This window comes from Trachemys scripta, chromosome 7 (genome assembly GCF_013100865.1).
Source record: "Trachemys scripta elegans isolate TJP31775 chromosome 7, CAS_Tse_1.0, whole genome shotgun sequence".
Taxonomy (NCBI): Eukaryota; Metazoa; Chordata; order Testudines; family Emydidae; genus Trachemys; species Trachemys scripta.
In genome coordinates, this window is record NC_048304.1 from 28,465,016 (window position 1) to 28,482,253 (window position 17,238).

Genomic DNA, 17,238 nt, shown 5'->3' on the forward strand with positions numbered 1-17,238 from the left:
CTGATTGAAATTTTGAATTATTTTTCTAATTTTAAATAATTGGCTAGGTGCTCTGAGCTAGTGTGTGGGTGCTTTTAATTGTGCTAAACTGAGGGAAAATGAATTTAAAAAATAATAATTAATGGTGAAATGGATGCCTTAAGGTTGCTGACAGCTCCTGGCAAACACTGGAAGTATAAGCATTCTTTTAAACGCCCTGTCTGTATAACATATTCTGTAATTCACTTTTTCTCTTTCTTCATTATTTGAAGCATTTTCATAATATAACAGTACTTAAAACTGAAGTCAGTGGAGGTTGCATGGTCTGATCCAAAGCGGTCTGGATTAATTAACTCAAAATAATGTCTGAGCTATTTTTGGAGTGCAGGCAGTGCCTGAAAGCCACAAATTTTAAATTGTGTTAGGCTCCTGTGCTGAGACTTTCAAGCCAGGTTTCAGTCTATCATGAATTATTCCGGTTGATTATGAATGGGAGTTCTGACAAGACCTAGCACGGGTGAGCGCTGCTGTAGTATTTCAAGTAGGAATCTCATCCAGTATTAACAGTCAGTGTAGGCGTGTAACATAATTTTGACTCCTGCAGCTCTGGCCTTTGCATTTTTGCTCTGTCTAGAGCCTATTAATAGAATTGTAATCATTAATCTAATCTGTTTCCAGAATGGTCTCAAAATATACATGACAATTGTCAGTAACAGAAATGCTATTCTGCATTTTAATGGTAAGATGCCCCTTTCCATTCATCCTCATTACAGTTGCCTTAACTGCAACAGGTTCCTCCTCGCCAACCTGTTTTGTTTAATTTAAACACAAATTCCTCTTTGTGGAAATGCAAATATGCAAGTAAACTCTTTTCAGGTCATCAGTTCTTGCTAATGTCTCTGGGAAAGCTCTTATGCCAGCAGGTGTTTCAAACGGTATTGCCCTTTGCTTCCCAGAGAACTTTATTTCTTAGAGTCTCCTTGCTTTATTTCATATCACGCTAATAGAAAATGAAAGCAAGCGCAGGTGTCATTTTGTTGGTGGTGGTAGAAGTAGTAAAACACATTCTCTCCCCCAGTCTCTTCTGCATAGCCCCCATTCAGCCTTCCTTTAAAGCTTTGCTCCATTTACTAGCAGCACTTGTCATCAGACAAGCCCCCTCCCCTTTCCACATTCATTTCCATGGTAACCCTTCTAAGGCATTCTGCAGGCAGAAAACTACTTTTGCTCTTTCATCATGCAAGCTGGTATTGTCGAGGGCTCAGTGTATTCCTACAGCTTTTGAATGAATAATAATAATTAAAAAAAGCAGAATTCGGATGGACTGTTGTTGTTTGGGAGGGAGGCCCTAAAGCAGGAAGAAATGGGCAACCTTCAAATGACCTAGTGTCTCTGCATTGCTTAGTAAGGAAAACAATCTTGTTTCATTAATTGATTAACTTGAGGGGTGGGGTTTATCAGAATTATCATTCTGTGAAGTGAATGTGGCAACTCCCTGAAACAGCTTCCAGGAAGAAAAATGGGCAGATGGCTGGCCAGGCTCTGCTGGTGAACTGCTGGTAAGCTCTCTGTGATCTGTTGCAAATCTCGCTTTCTCATGCATTCTTTAATGTCTTTTCAGATATCATATAGAAAATGGTGTCTTAACAGATGCTAGCTCTTTGGGCATTTGTTATGCATTTGTCATTTATTGGTATACAAGCAGGTGTATTTAGAAGCACTTACCAATGGGTGTGAGCAATTTAGAATTTTGGTAGTATACCTTTTAGCTGTGTTGCCTGCTTTAATGAGCTGGATTGATTTTACGATCTTTACAGTGCATGCTTTTTAAAACCTGCTTTTCTGGAAGATTCACATGTAGTTACTGAGAGGTTTTTATTGTATTTCAGCAGGTTAAGGGTATTTGTTTACTATATGTGACTCAAGCAGTATGTGAGATTGATGGTATTTTGCAAAGAAAACAAATGGCTTGCAAACAGTATCTGCAAAACTGGAAGAATGAAAAGATTATTGTAACCAATCATTTATAAAATCTGGTGAAAGCATAAACATAGTCCTAATATAATCCTTGTCAGAAGAGTTATAGAGATTACCACCTTCATATATGGTAAACTGATTCGACAGTTAAGATTTTTTTTTTTTTAACTCTGGCAGTATCTGTTATGTTTGTTAAATACCTGAATCAGACAGTATAATAGCATTGATTGAATACTTCTAATGGTGATGAATGATCAAATAAATCTGTTGATATTTTGATCAGTTTGTGATGAACTAGCAGGATTTTGTTTTTTGTTGTTTTGATGGGGGTGAAGATGTAGTTTTCTTTAAAATGTGGTCTGAAGTACATAATGGCTGTGAAGTCACCATGACAACATGGACCCTCTTTGAATTTTTTTTCCCATTTTGTTTGTTTGTTTTTTTTTGTTACAGTGTCACTAAATCATTCATAATACATTTCCTCTTATGGACAAAGAAATAGTTATGGGCAGCAGTTATGGGTATGACTTGAATTATGTTCTTAAGGGTTCACTGATGGAAAGCCTATACTACATATCATTCTGTACAGACTTAGTCTGTCTTCTTAAAACAGAACACGGCTTCTTAATTATTCTATTTATGGTGCAGTTTCTTTCTAACCCATAGTAGCCATAGGTTTTATCATTTGAGGAGGACACTTAAATTGTGTATGGATTTTATCTTGTATATCTTACTGAGCTTTTATGGAGATTCACCGGCCAAGGTGCTGTCTTATCAAAAGGCAAAATATCACTTAGATATCTTATTGGGCCAGATTCTACCCCGATGAGGAATGCTACTTGAGGGGGTGAAGGATGAGAGAAACTCTCCAGTATTCCCTTGCAGAATTTCCTCCAAATTTGTCTGGTGGGGGGTTTTCCCCCATGGAAGAAACAAGGGGACTGGTTTCCATACCCTTGGAATCTCCCAGATCCCCCTGCATCTTGGGAGATCCCCTGTAGGCATATGACCATCGACCTTGAGGCCTTGTACCTCTGCTGTTTCCTTGAAAGTCTCCTCAGGCTCCCTGTCAGCATAGCTTCTGGAAGGGATAGTGATTTTATACATGTTTGTGTACCTTACAGCAAAAACCAGGTGTGTAATGTGTATATAGTGTGTGTATAATAGATGTATGGACTGTATATGAAACCTTTCCAGTTGGGAAGGGAAGGTGTATTGATACATTTTAAAATACCAGCATACATTTTTCTGGTTCACCATATGTTTCTTATGTTCTTTATGTTCGTATGTGTTAGTTTATCCTATATTATGTTTTTTAGAAACTGATCCTCAAATTCTTGTAACTGTCACCTTTACAATAAAAAAAAGATGTGAGTAGAAGAATCCTGCTTCTGTGACATTTTTGTTCTTGAAAGATATGGGCTTTATCTGGAAGTCATTGTGACACCAAAGAAATACAGCTGCAAGTGCATTTATCGGGCTGAAGTAAAATAATTTAAAAGGCAAGTGGAGAAGAGACAGTTTTTGTCTTTGAGTTATTACTATACCTGTTTGACATGAGAAAATGAAGACTTCCTCTCAGTTGTCCCACCTGCTGGGTTTTCTCACTGGTGTCTGTGGAAAAATCTGACATCAGTGTGTGTGTGTGTGTGTGTGTGTGTGTGTGTGTGTGTGTGTATATATATATTTAATTATTCTTTCCTGATTTAGAAATATAGTGCCCCATCAATGCTCCGGCAAAATTCCCAGTGACTTCAACAAGAGTTCTGCTTAAGTTTTGCAGGATTGGGCCCTGATCTTAAATGAATCCATCCAAGTGTGGCATGCTTATCTCCACATGACCATCTCTCTCATCTTCCTGTCTTATTCATGGTCACCTTCATGGGTGTGGCAACTATTGCACTTGCTGCCCTGTCCATGGCATGGCTGGAAATCCTAAGATCTTTTTGGAGGCAGTCCTGAGGACCTAGGGATAGCCTGAATGTGAGCCCGAGGCCAGTAGACTTAGCTGTAGCTCTTACGATTGATTGACTTATCTCTAAGAATAAGGTTCTGCTGGAGTTAGGTGCATGGATGTTGATTATACTGGGTAAATAGATTCCACCTGCAGGGGGGACACTCTGTCAGGTTAAAGACATCTTAAAAAGTTAGTTTAAGCTACTGCTCTGAGACCTAGGAATTGAAAGACCACAAGATGGGTTCATTATTCCTTCTGAGACCTGCTGCTGCCACTGCCTTCAGGAGCCCCAGAGATTGATCTGTCCACTTTCGGGACCTGCAAATGTCAGGATCCATGGCTACAGAGCAGTATGCAGCTCCCTATATGACACTCTTTGCATGTGGGAACTGGCTACTGATTCCCCTTCCCGGGAGTGGAGCCAGTGTGGCTAATGTAGGGGAGCACTAACCAATCCCCTCACACCACCAGCAGCATGGGTAGGAGGGGTCTGTGTCCATTATCCACTAATAAGTAGTAGCTGATGGGAGGTCCCTTCTGGGCAGATTAGTGAGTGGGAGGTTAATGATGGAGAGGTGCCTGGGATAGCTGGAGGGATGGAAATGCATGTGAGAGGGAGTGAGTGTGGTTGGGATACTTGGAGGAGGTCAGTCCTGCCACCACCTCCCTGCTCTCCATAACTGCTGCTCCGTGGTGAGCTGGTGGCAGAAGAGGTATCACAGCAGACTCTGGTGGTGGAAGGAATCCCTGAACAGCGAATCCTTGATGGATGCATGGGAATCCCCTTGGGCTGGAGCAGGGGTGTCTGGGCTCCTTAAAGGCATGAATATCATGCAAGACACATGGAGATTTAAATTCCCTCCTCACTCCAGTTTGGTTGTGGTGCTGCGGGGAGAGCCCGTTTTGTAGACCTTTAGTCATGTGTATAAGGGATTTGTCTTCTCTCCGTGGAAACTTTTTGTAAGGGCATCGGTCTGGGGGTGGGTAAGCTTTAATGTTTAATGGTGCTTTAATGTTTCTTGGCAGTGTTTTATTATGGAGCACCAATACTTACTCCACAGCTCAGGGTGGAGCTAGTTCCCCAGTGTAATCCTGATTTTTCAATCTTCCCATAGGATATGCAGAAAGAATCTTTTTAAAATATAGTATTATACATCTCATCGCAGCTGGGAAATTTGATCAAACGCTGGCAAAGAGCTATGGTGTTTTTGAAAAGGTATCTGTAATTTTACTTTAGAATGTTTTTACTTATATGGGGGGAGAACAACCTCCAAAGTGTCTGGACTTATAAACTCAAAATTTGTTTTGTTAGCCTTTTAGGGTAGTCTATGCTCTAATTAGACACCCGTGGCTGGCCCGTTTCAGTTGACTCTGGCTCGCGGGGCTTGGGCTAAGGGGCTGTTTAATTGTGGTGTAGATATTTGGGTTTGGACTGGAGCCTGGGCTCTAAGATCCTGTGCGGTGGGAGGGTCCCACAGCTCGAGCTCAAATGTCTGCATCTCAGTTAAACAGCCCCTTAGCCCAAGTCCGGCTAGTTCAAGTCAACTGGCACAGTCCATCAGCAAGTGTCTAACTGCAGTGTAGACTTACCCTTAGTGTTTTCTGAGATTGGGAGCCGGAGCGAGGTGAAATAGTATAAGAAAATATTAAGAGTTGTTCTTAAGCATATAAAGAATATTCTTTATCAATATAAACTTACTTTCTTCTGATTAGAGCTGAGCCAAAGATGGTGGGATCAGTGTGTGTGTGTTGCGGGGGAGAATCAGGTAATCATGAATGAGTATAGACTTGTGGGAAGGCACCTCAGGGCATATGGAGGGGTGATTGATGCTGTTCTTCCCTATCTTGGAATGGAGGAGCTCTGAGTCAGGAGAAGGTAGCACATAGAAGGGAGGGGCAGGACATTTGTTGGGTACAGACAAAGGATGAATGGACTCATACATGTGATTCAAGTGACTTCAGAAGCATAAAGGAGGGGGACACAGATCCCAGGGGGAAAAGGACGTGGAACAGGATGCAGGGAACTAGAAGAAGAATAGAGTGCAAGGAACCTGTGGAGAAATAGAGGTGGACAGAATACAACCAGTTAACCATGTGGATAAAAGCTGTCCTTCCCCTTCCACCATTTGCCACTGCTATCCCCATATTTCATGCAAGTAAAACTCCCACCACACGCTTAAGGATATGCTAACATTTGGCAGAGGGAAACCCTGCTTTGGTAAGCTTTATAAGGGGCCAGACCATCAGCTGGTTTAGATCAATGTTGCTTCATTGGCTTCTTCCAGTGCACCCTCTATTCTTCCAGGTCCCTGCATGCTCTTCTGTTAAGTCAATTGAGTGATGTTGCTTTATGGCACGTGATGATCTGGCCCCAGATCTTTTAAGGAGGGGCTCCTCTCCTGCAGGTTTTATACCCCAATTTAGTTTCAACATTTTAGAGTTTATTTAAAAGAAAAACAAGGAAATGTATAAAACAAATACATTGGCTGGTCAAAATGTTGGGTGTTTTTTAAGGAAAATGAGATTCCTACAAAATAGATTCCAGGAGGGACCATTATGATCATGTAGACTGACTTTCTGCACTAAAAATTCAAAAATCTTGCCTAGTAATCTCTGTATCAAGCCTGAAGCTTATGAATGAGCTATATCATATCTTCTTGATGTAAAGAATTCAAGTGATGGAGAATCCATCATATCCCTTGGTAAACTATCCTAATGGTAATTACCCACACAGCTAAAATTGAGTCTTATTTCTAGTCTGAATTTATGTAGCTTCTACTTCCAACCATTAGATCTTCTTATGTCTTGTAGACCAGTGGTTTTCAAACTGCAGATCGTGACCCAGTACTGGGTAATGGAATGTAAGGCACTGGGTTGCACCGCCAACCAGGCCATTAAAAGTCCTGTTGGCAGTACTGCCTGGCTAAGGCAGGCTAGTCCCTACCTGTCCTGGCTCTGCGCTGCACCTCGGAAGCGGCCAGCAGCAGTTCTGTCTCCTAGGCGGGGAGGCCATGGGGCTCTGCGTGCTGCCCCTGCCCCGAGCAGCGGCTCCGTACTCCCATTGGCCGGGAACCAGCCAATGGGAGTTGGGGGTGGTCATGCCTGCGGACGAGAGCCACGTGGAGCCGCTTGCACACCTCTGCCTTGGAGCCCGGCCTGCTGCTGGCCGCTTCCGGGGCGCAGCGCAGTCCGCAGTGCCAGGATTGGCAGGAAGCCTGCCTTAGCACCCCTGCTGCGTTGCTGACCGGGAGCTGCCCGAGGTCAGCCTGCGCCCCAATCCCCTGCCCCGCCCCAAATCCCCCCCAAAACCTTCATCCCTGGCCCCACCCCAGAGCCAGCACTCCCAGCCCAGAGCCCTGACCCCCTCCCACACCCCAAACCCCTCATCCCCAGCTCCGTTGGGTGGTGGGCATCAACAATTTTCTTCAACTGGGTCACCAGAAAAAAAGTTTGAAAACCACTGTTGTAGACAAGTGAAAATTTCAATGTTTGGTGCAATTTTTATATTTTTCAGTCAGGACAAACAAAACAATATATTTTATCTTGAGCGGTGTCAACCTGAATCTAAACACTTCATTGTCTTGAACTAAATCCAAACTTTTTTTGTTTTAGGTCACTTCAGCATTAATCTATCTACCTGAGCTGTTGTGCTGCCACATGGGAGTTGTAGTTTGTTTTCTTCGTGGCTCCATTCTCCCCTGTGGGCTCCCTGGCTGGACTACATCTCTCATAATGCACTGTGATCTCACCTCTGGCTGAACTGCTGTTGTCCATCATGGCAGGCCCATGACTGTGGTGCATCATGCAAGATGTAGACCACCCAGGGAACCCCATCCCTAGTGGAGAATGGGGGCATAAGGCACTCAAACTACAGCTCCCATGATGCACCATGGCAGTTCAGGTGGATCCAGTTCAGTGTCAAACCACATTTCCAAAAGAAATTTTCATTTTTTTTGGGGGGGGGGGAGCAAAAAAGATAAAATTTTTGGAGGGTTAGTGCTAATTCAGGTTGAAAACAAACACTGAAATTGTGGAATTTTCCAATCAGCTCTGTTAGGTCATAACCCCCTCTGTGATAGCCAACTCCACTGCTGTGACTAATCCTACTTCCCATTTCTCTCTCCCCTGTTTTGAGCAACTCATTATCAGCCCCAACACTCTGCAGACTGCCAAGGCCACTATTTTGATCCATACCTTTGTGCAAGAGCAGGAATCATTGTTGTGCAGCTGTGTTAGGGGGCAGAGTCTAGCCCGATTACTTTTACCATCTAATATTTTAGTGACTCTTTTATCAGAAGTGCTAATTTAAAAAGGGATTTGCATTTGCCATTAAATGTGGTGTTTCCTTTGTGTAAAACGATTTTACTTTAGAGGACTAAAGTTCTTCAATCCAGATCCCAATCCAGCAAGCTGCTGAGGGTCTCCCAGGAAGGAGCTGAGCTCTCTCAACTCCTTTTTAAACTGTTTGAGTGAAGGGAGCTCAGCACTTTGCATGAAGAGGTGTTCAGCACCTTGTAGCAATGGGCCTTTGAAGAGTTAACATGTATAAGACTGCTAGTCAGTGAATATTTAGGTCATGGAATGTTGAGTCTGGAGAATGACTGTGAACAGCACTGACAACGATGTGGCTTTTACTTGGACAATATAGCATTTGAAAGTATCTTGCACATTCATGCATCAACTCATGTTTTAGGTTTAGGGTTTGTTACCGTGTTCTCAGATGTAGTGGTCTTTCTGGCATGGGTTATTACATGTGCATAAATGAAAATAATGTCCATCAATAGCATTGCTTGCAGAGTGAAACCTGAATCCTGCAGTCACATTACCAAAATGGTTTTTTTTTTTCTCATCTCCAATATCCAACCATTAACTTACAGTAGGTGAACTAAGTGTCTAAATATGAGCTTCCTAAAATTATTATTCACTGTGGTGTCCAGTGGCCCTGGTCAGGGTCCCATTGTGCTAGGTGCTGTAAATACAAAATTATAGGGTACAATCTTTGAAAGTGCCTAAGGGATTTAGGAGCTAAAGTCCCATTGACTTTCAATGGATATATGGCTGCTAAGTCTCTTGAGAAAATCCTACCCATAGTCCTTGCCCCTAAATATTTACAATGATCCTGCAAACAGTCACATATGCACTCTTGTGTGTGAATATTCCCATTGAAATCTATGAGACTACTCATGAGTAACCATTTGCAGGACTGGGACCTAAAATTGCTTTACTTTTACTTTCCCACAACATTCAGGGCACAGACTTTTTCTGTACAGTGCCTGGTACAATGGTATGCTGATCATAATCGCAGCCTCTGGGCACTGTTGTAATACATATAATAATAGCTTGTGTAACTACAGTTTCAGGAGGGAGAACCAGCAGAATCCTCTGAATAGAATTATTTAGAATCCTTTGTTAATAGGCCTTCTTTTGTTTTAAATAAGAGTTCATGATTAACTGGGGGAAAATCTGTTTCAAAATGGTAATAAGGACAGTTAATAAACAAATTGTACACTAGTGAGATAATCCCAGGTGGCAGTGGTTCTGAGCTGGTAATATTCACCTTGAAGTAGATTTATTTCCACATCTCTTATTGCTTGTGTCAAAATCGTAAATTTATTATTCAGTGAAAATAATCCTTTGGCAATAAATTAGGTTATTTCCTCTTGACTGGACTTCATGTTTCTGTTTAACTTCTTATCTCTATCAAGAGGAAGGATTATCCATCCCTAAAAATGTGACCATGAATTATTCTTTTCAGTTGGTTTTATTTAAAATTGTTCTACCTGTGCAGTGTTTACTAGTATTTTGTAGGGTGAATGATAACTGCAAAACCCCCTATAGTGCTGGTTACACAGTTAAAAATTAAAAAGTCAAGAAATGCAGCTATTTTTACTTGTGATATTTATAGCCATATAAATAGGAAGAAAGCAAAGAAAGAAGAAGTGGGATCGCTGAAGACTATAGCCGGAGAGGAGATTAAAGATTATCTAGGCATGGCGCAATATCTCAATGAATATTTTGCATCGGTGTTTAATGAGGCCAATGAAGGTATTAGGGATACTAGCACCGTGACAGAGGGGCATACAGGATGGGGGATTACGGTATCCGAGGTAGAAACAAAACTTGAACGCCTTAATGGGACTAAGTCGGGAGGACCGGACGATCTTCATCCGAGAATATTGAAGGAATTGGCATGGGAAATAGCAGGCCCATTAGCGATAATATTTAATGAATCTGTAAACTCGGGGGTGGTCCCGTTAGACTGGAGAATAGCCAACGTGGTTCCTATTTTCAAGAAAGGGAAAAAAAGTGATCCGGGTAACTACAGGCCTGTTAGTTTAACATCTGTAGTGTGCAAGGTGCTGGAGAAGATTCTGAAAGAGAAACTAGTTGAGGATCTTGAGGTTAATGGCAATTGCGATAAATTACAACATGGTTTTACGAAGGGCAGATCGTGCCAAACGAATCTGATCTCCTTCTTTGAGAAAGTAACGGACATATTAGATAAGGGAAATGCGGTGGACCTAATATACCTGGATTTCAGTAAAGCGTTTGATACTGTACCCCATGAGGAATTATTGGTTAAACTGGAAAACATGGGGATCGATATGAAAATCCAGAGGTGGATAAGGAATTGGTTAATGGGGAGAATGCAGCGGGTCGTATTAAAGGGTGAACTGTCGGGTTGGAAGGAGGTTACTAGTGGAGTGCCTCAAGGTTCGGTTTTGGGACCCATTTTATTTAATCTATTTATAACTGACCTCGGAACCGACCGCAAGAGTGGGCTGATAAAGTTTGCGGATGATACGAAGGTGGGAGGAGTTGCAAATTCGGAGGAGGATAGGGATATTCTGCAGGGAGACTTGAATGAGCTTGTGAATTGGAGTATCAGAAATAGGATGAAATTTAATAGTGAAAAGTGTAAGGTGATGCACTTGGGGATGACTAATAACAATTTTAGTTACAAGATGGGGACGCATTGGTTAGAAGTAACGGAAGAGGAGAAGGACCTAGGGGTCCTTGTAGACCGCAGGATGACTATGAGTCGACAATGTGACGTGGCGGTGAAAAAAGCCAATGCGGTCTTGGGATGTATTAGGCAAGGTATATCTAGTAGGGATAAGGAGGTCCTGCTTCCGTTGTATAAGGCGCTGGTGAGACCTCATTTGGAGTACTGTGTGCAGTTCTGGTCTCCCATGTTTAAAAAAGATGAACTCAAACTGGAACTGGTGCAGAGAAGGGCGACTAGGATGATCAGAGGAATGGAAAACCTGTCGTATGAAAAGAGACTAGAGGAGCTTGGGTTGTTTAGTCTGACAAAGCGAAGGCTGAGGGGGGATATGATTGCTATCTTTAAATATATCAGAGGGATAAATACAAGGGAGGGAGAGGAATTATTCCAGCTTAGTACTAATGTGGACACGAGAACGAATGGATATAAACTGGCCGTGGGGAAGTTCAGGCTTGAAATTATGTTTATGGAGGGAATGGTTTAATGGTAAAACATAGTAGCCAAGGAAAACCAAGCAGTGGTACGTAAATAGTATAATGGCCAACAAGGGTCAGGCTAGAGACTCTTGCCTACATGCTCGGGGTCTTACTGATCGCCATATTTGGGGTTGGGAAGGAATTTTCCTCCAGGGTAGATTGGCTGAGCCTCTGGAGGTTTTTCGCCTTCCTCCGCAGCATGGGGCAGGGATCACTAGCAGGAGGGTCTCTGCCGATTGAAGTCACTAAAACACAGGATTGGGGACTTCAACGGCAGAGTCCAGGGAAGGGTCTTGTGGCCTGCAGCATACAGGGGGTCAGACCAGATGATCATAATGGTCCCTTCTGACCTTAAAGTCTATGAGTAGAGTTGCAAAACAGGGTAAAATTTTTGAAAAGTGCCTCAGTGATGTAGGAGCCTACATTTCATTGAATGCCATAGGACTTAGGCTCGTAAGTGCCTAAGGGCTAGAAAAAGCACCTTGTGGGATTTTCAGACGCACCTACGCTGGTTAGTTTCAATGGAAGTTAAGCCCATAACTGATGTATTTTAAGCTCCTAAATACCTTGGAAAATCACTTTTTAAAGAGGGACTTAGGTGCTTTTAAAATTTTTCCAGTAATTTACATTGTGTAGTTTACAGTGAACTCTCTATACCTGTCCCCAACCACAATCTGTTCCAGACGTTAAGGAGCTTCTTCCTCTTCTTTCCATTCTCCTTTTGAACTTTCAAGGGCTGTAGTATTAGCTGTAGGTCAATAGCATGGGTGTCTGGCTCCTGAGTGCTGGTTGAGGAAATGGTATTTCATCCTTCCAATCCTCACATTGATCCCACGTGCAAAGTCTGTCTACTCAGGCTTTGTATGGGGAATGAGAATTTTCATCCAAGGATCTCATAGCATGTTGGAAAACATTTAATTAAGCCTTACAAATACTTTTTAAGCTAGGAAAGTAGAAGTAGTAGTAGTATATAAAATGAGAGGCACAGAGAATTCAAGGCAATGTGGTGAGTCAGTGACAGACTCCTGCCTCCCAATCTCTTCTCTAAGCACTAGATATACTATCTCTCTTTGTCTTAAATCATTTTTTCACTTAATTTATGTATATTGTTTCTCAGTATAACTGTGCATAACATTTGAATGTAAAAATCTGATGATCATGTGGTTTTGGAAAAGTTATGGCATTTAGTTTTGAAGTTAGTAATTCTTTTCTTTCCTTGATAAAATATTACTGCCTTGTTTTCCTTCACTAAAACAAGTACTAACACTTTCTCTGGTGGTATGGATTACATTAGTTTCAGGTTTTGTAATTACAGTCTGCAATATGCAGTAAAATTTAAATCATTGTCCAAGGCTGAGGACTGTCTATTGATGAGTAGCTGAATTCTGAACTATTCCAACTTGCTCCAATTTATCTGTGAAGAATTTGATTTTGGATGTTAATTACCCTACACATCAGCAATTGGTTTAAAGCATTGTTAAGCAGAATAAATAGCTTGCACAAAACCTGGTAGTGTGGAAGCTGCTCTTATTATTTATCTGATGTAATTTGTCTGTCTACCGTTTGAAAGCATTATGCACAAAGATGAGCTCAGCTCTTTAAGATAACCATCCACAGTGGATACTAACTTATTTCTTCCTGGAAATTAAAAGACAAAAGAAAATTACTCCTCACACTTGCAGGGGGGCGGAGAAGCAAATCAATTGATATTGGCCCCAATCCTGCAAACAGCTATATGCTTGAGTAGTCCAATTGATTTCTTTACTCACATGCATAAAGTTATGCCTGTTAAGTGTTTGATCCAGAGTCATTTTTTTTTGGAATTGCATGTAAGTAAACAGGATGTTAAAATAAATTTGGGAGTTGATTTTCATCACATCGTTAAGGTGACCATACTTTCCCAAATGGAAAACTGGATACTTCCGGGCTGGCCTGAGCCCTCCCTGAGGTCCCCCAATCTCCTTGCGCGTGGGGCTGCCCCAGGCCACCCTCGCCCCCTGCACTTGGGCCAGCCCAAGCCCTCCCTTCTTCCCACACACGTGGGACCAGCCTGAGGTCCTCCTCCCTACTGGCGCCTAGAATTGGCCTGGTCCAACCCCCCCACCCCACCGCATGCCTGCCTGTGGGATTGGTGGTCCAAGCCCCCCCCCCATGAGCCGGGTCCCCCGAGGTCCCCTCCTGCGTGTGAGGTGGGCTGGCCAGCCCGAGCTGCTCTTCCTAGCCTTCCCTCCAGCGCAGGGCTGGTGTTACTACTCCCCCTGCCCACGTTCCTCCATGTCCCACTACGGGTCCCATGTGCAGGGGGGAAGGGGTTGGCAGCGAGGTGAAACAGTGCTCGGAGCTTGTTCCCCCTACCAGGGAACCAGCGGAGCCCCTCTCCTTCTGCCAGGGCTGAGCAGGGACCCCCATTCCCGTGGGCTTCCCCAAGTGCCGGGCAGGGGGCACAGCAGGTGCATGGAGGAGGGGGGACACGCCCTGCCCCGGCTACTCACCCGTGTAAGGCGGGAGCTGATGGCGGTGTGGCAGGGGTGCTTCCCAGGAGGCACAGAGGGGTGGTGAGGCTGGAGCAGTAGCAGGAGTGGGGGGAAGTGGCGGAGCCCAGGCTGCTCCTGGGCGTGCTCTTGCTGCCCATCCCCGGCACTGCTGCTACCACCAGTGCTGTTGGAGGAGACAGCGGCAAGGGAGACTCTGGTATGGGCGTGCGCTGGGGAGAACAAAGCGGGTGGGGTATGGCTGCTTGCTGCCCCCCACTGCTGGCTGTGTGCTACAATCCCAGAAAATACAGGACAGTTTGCCCATATTTAACAAAAAGTTGGGGCACCTGGAAGAAGGCTTAAATATAGGACTGTCCCGTTAAAATGGGACATCCGGTTACTCTACACATAGTTGTATCTTTTGTCATGCTGTATTTGCACTGCAGCGATCAAAGGCAGCTTCATTAAAAAGTATAAATTCATTCTCCACTGGAAAATGAGTTCTGGGTGGCAGAATAAATTAATGGGACTGTAGATTTTCGTGTTCTGGTATCCAGATAGTTCAGCTTTCTAGAGAATCGGGAGATTCTGTGCCCTGGTTCTTGTTTAAGATTTTTCCTTAACATGATAGGATTTGAAGCTTGTCTGAGAAATAAATGTTGAAACAGTATTGATATGTTAGGGTTTTTAAAATCCATTCTAACCGCATCCTTTATAGTTGTTAACTTGGTAAGCACAGCTTGGCTGGACATGAAGATCAGGGTTATGGCCCCAATAATTTACGAATGTTATTCCATCCAACCTTTTTGTTACTAGAATGATCAATCTTTCACTCTCTCAATTTTATCCTGCCATCCATCGCCACTGTGTCCCAGCATTTTCCATGTAAAATTGTTAGCAATAGCAAGGTCTCTAGTGGACTTCATGGAGATTCTGGCACTCTTCTCTTTTTGGGGTATAAAAACCCTATCCAAAAGTTGTATTTTGTCTATGTTTTCAGTTTAGTTCTTTTTTAGCTCTCCTTTTGAGTGTAAAGAAGAAAATTTGTTCTGGAAATGGGAATTGTCTCATTTAAATTAGTTTTAATTAATTTCAGAGTAAAGCAGCAATCCGTGAAAAGGAAACAAAATGCTTCAGTAAAGCTGGATGTGGTACCTTTCTGGATTGTCTATATGAGAAAGTTTAGTGGTTTAACCCTAACTCAATAGAATTTCCACCTTAGGTATGTCTGGAATCCTGGGATGTGATTTGCAGCTTGAGTGAACATATTTGAACTAGCTTAAATCTAGCTAACTTGAGTATTGGAGCAGTGAAGTCATGGCAGTGTGTACTGAGTAATTACCCAGGGCTCTGGGTGAGCTTGTACAGTCCGTGCTGAAGCTCATGCACTGCCACAGTTTTGTTGCTTTGGTACCTAAGCTAGCTAAATTTAAAGCTAGCTCGGGTTTGTCTACTCGAGCTGCAATCACATCCCATGACTGCAGTGTAGACATGCCCTCAGTTAAACCAGTGCAAACCCTTGTGTGGACACAATCATTTCATTTTCAATTTAGCTTAAGTTGACTGGGAACAGGTTTAAACTAAGTCAAAATAAACCACTCTTAAACTGAAATAAGGGTTTGTACCTGTTTAAATCAGTTCATAAAGGAGGCTCTTTCTCCCCAAGACAAAGCAATATATGTAGCTATAACCGATTGCCATAGCTCCCTGCACCTGCTCTCCCACTGTTTGTTGCCTTCCTGAATATTATCCATATGTGAGTCATGATGCTGTGTTGGATGGCTACTGATTGCCATTACTTGACATCTGACGAACGTGGGGGGGGAGGGCAAACATGAACTCGTACTGCTAATAAGTCAGTACAACGTGGTTGTTGCCTATTTTGTTCCAAAAAACTCCCTGGTGCAGACCCCTTCCTTCCCCAACCAGATCTGGGATAGCTACAAATGTAAAGGAAACCTACTTTTTGTTTTCCATGACTCTCTTTCTTGTGAACAAAAACCTTCTTCTGGTACACTGGTGGCTAGGGTTGAAGAGAGCATGTTGCTGGCTCCACTTCTGCAGCAGCAGGCTGAGTGTGGATCAGAAGTTCCCCTTCTCCCCCACAGCACACATTTCTTATGTACTGCAAAATGAGTCAGTTACGTTTGGAGAGACTGTTCTCATGTCCTTATGTTGGCCACCTGCCTCCTGTTAAGATCATGCTTTACAGGAGTAGGTTACATTTTGTTTTGTAGGCCTATCCAAAATATTTATGCTGGTTCTGGATATTCAGTATTCCTTGTCTGACTTAATAGATTGTAAACTCCCCAGGGTAATAATGCTGTCTTGTAGCTATCCATAAAACGCTATAAACATCTATGATGCTGTATTAATAACAGTGATAATCTCATGATGCATTAGTTTTCCTGAGAGAGCAGAGATTCCTTCCTTCGCTATTCCGGTTCCTGATACCCAGATGGTGGTGACTCTTAATAGACTTGTTTTCATCCTCTTTGAACACCATAGTCACTTGCTTTTGCAGCCGTAGGCAGCTCATGTGGACACACTTATGAATCCCTGGAACCAAGGCCTCGTGTACATCTTTCTCCTGCTGCCCAAGCAAATGATATCAGTATCAGATTTTTATAGAGGAAAGAAAAAGGTTGGTTCATTACTAGCCAACAAGGTCATAACTTAGCAAATCTACAAATAACCTTGTTCTTCGAAAATTAGGATCTGATTCTCATTTATACCACTCAGGTCTTTTAATGTTTTTACTGGTAATAAAGCTAAATTTTCTGTCATTACTGTATATGGCTGAGCACAAGAATCACCTTTCCCTTATCTTTATTGTCCAACTTTATGGTCCACCATTTCCTTTTCCATAGAGAGCAGAGGGACAGAGCAAGTAAAAATTATCTGTACAGTCAGTGCAGAGCAAGGAACGCTCCCTGAAATTGATGATAAGTCATATCTTGGCGTTAGAAAGGCTGTGTGTGCTAGGTCTCTATCCTGCAATGGCTTCAACAGCACAACTGATGGATGTCCTTACCAAAGAACCATGGTGAATGGTGCGATATATGGGACATATAAAGGGCTTGATTCTGATACTCTTACTTACATTGAGTAAAACTATATTCCATAAGATGTCACTGGGACTCTTGGAGGAATAAGATGCTACTCAGTGTAAATGAGAACATCAGGTTCTGGTCCTAAGCTATACTATAAATAAAAAAAAGTTTTTTCTTTTCTTTGGGCAGTGAGTTTAATACTGCAATCTAATACCATTTTTGGTGAGAGTTGTGTGGAAACTGTACAACAGGTAAATTAGTCTTTACATTTCTGACATGCTTCACTGTTGTGCCCAGAAGGTTATGTTTTTAT

At 42.7% G+C, this 17,238-nt stretch overlaps 1 protein-coding gene across 2 annotated transcripts in view; it reads left to right on the forward strand.

Moving 5' to 3' along the window:
- Positions 1-17,238, forward strand: part of FGD3 (FYVE, RhoGEF and PH domain containing 3) — a 192,018-nt gene that overhangs the window by 49,944 nt on the left and 124,836 nt on the right. The window lies entirely within an intron of this gene.